This window comes from Panonychus citri, unplaced genomic scaffold (assembly GCF_014898815.1).
Source record: "Panonychus citri isolate SS breed McGregor unplaced genomic scaffold, ASM1489881v1 Contig00011, whole genome shotgun sequence".
NCBI lineage: Eukaryota > Metazoa > Arthropoda > Arachnida > Trombidiformes > Tetranychidae > Panonychus > Panonychus citri.
In genome coordinates, this window is record NW_026515416.1 from 71,259 (window position 1) to 72,672 (window position 1,414).

Here is a 1,414-nt window from a genome sequence, read left to right on the forward strand (position 1 = left end):
TAACCAAATCAACTGTAACTTACTAATTGTCATTGATCGTGATAATTAATGCAAAACATTTGAAATAACAATGAACTCGCAATGATTGTTAATATAACCACTTGTTGATTTTTAATTGTTGACTTTTAATTGTGTTTCTTTTGTATATTATTGTACGTAGTTACGTTATCAGAGAGCGGGTGTGGTGGGTGACATTCAGAGGGAGAGAGAGAGATGACCATCATCATCATCATCATCATCATCTTCTTCATCATCACGATTCAATCCATTGCCAAATAAAGGAAGATGATATAAAGATGAGGGATGATGATCAGTAAAATGTTGAACTTTACAGAATTGAATATGATTAAATAATAAGAATCATCGATTATCATGATGATCATTATGATGATGATTAAAAAAAGTCTTCTAATGATGATGATAAATTGATAATCGTAGATGTTGATTTCTCTTCCTTTATTGATTTAATTGTGAGTTCGCAGATGATGATGACGATGATGAGAGTTTGATAAATTAAAGTTGGAAAAGTTTTCGAGCAAAAAAAGAGATGAGAAACTAAATTAAAATTTGGAAAAAACATTTTAATTGTGACAATTAACTAAATCAAAGTATCATTATTATTAATCAATAATCAATTGGCAATTAGCTGACCTTTCACAATTCAATTTAATTGTTACGTTTTTAATTGTTTGTGGTTTTTTTAATATAATATTTGCATGAGAAATTTGTCTTCTTATTAAGTTAACTAATTAATTAACTAATTGTTGGTAATTTTGTTCATATAATAATAGTAATAATAATTATGATACTTAATTTGAATGTTTCATGATTAACTGATCAACTAATTAATTGGTAATAATTAATAATACATGTTATAAGTAGAGATAACAAAAAAAATCTAATCAAATTTTGTCGTATTAATTTGTCTCTGGGATAATATGAAGAGCTTGAGTGAGATAATTTAGTTTGAGAGTTAATTGTTTTCGGGATTAGATTTGATTACAATTAATTTAGAAATAGAAAAGAGAAAATTTCCAATAGTTGATTGTAGTTAATTGTTATCAGTTACAATTAATAATTTAAATTGTAACAGTTATACAAACAAGCACAAGTTTCAAATTAAGTCCTTATTGTTTTGTTGATGATAATTGTGATGATTAAGATCATGATTGAGTTTTGTTTTTCTGCTTAATTGTTGAAGATGATTATTTACAAATTGTTGTTAATTATCAGTAAAGATGATTAATGAAGATAATAAAGAGAGAGAGAGAGAGGAGCGGGGGAGTTGATTAACACTCAACACACAGAAAAAAAAGAAACATTTTAATTGTCACAATTTAAATTGTTGACTTAAGATGAAGGTTTAAAGTGTTGAACAATTTAAAATCTAATTGCAATTAGAGTTGATGATAAT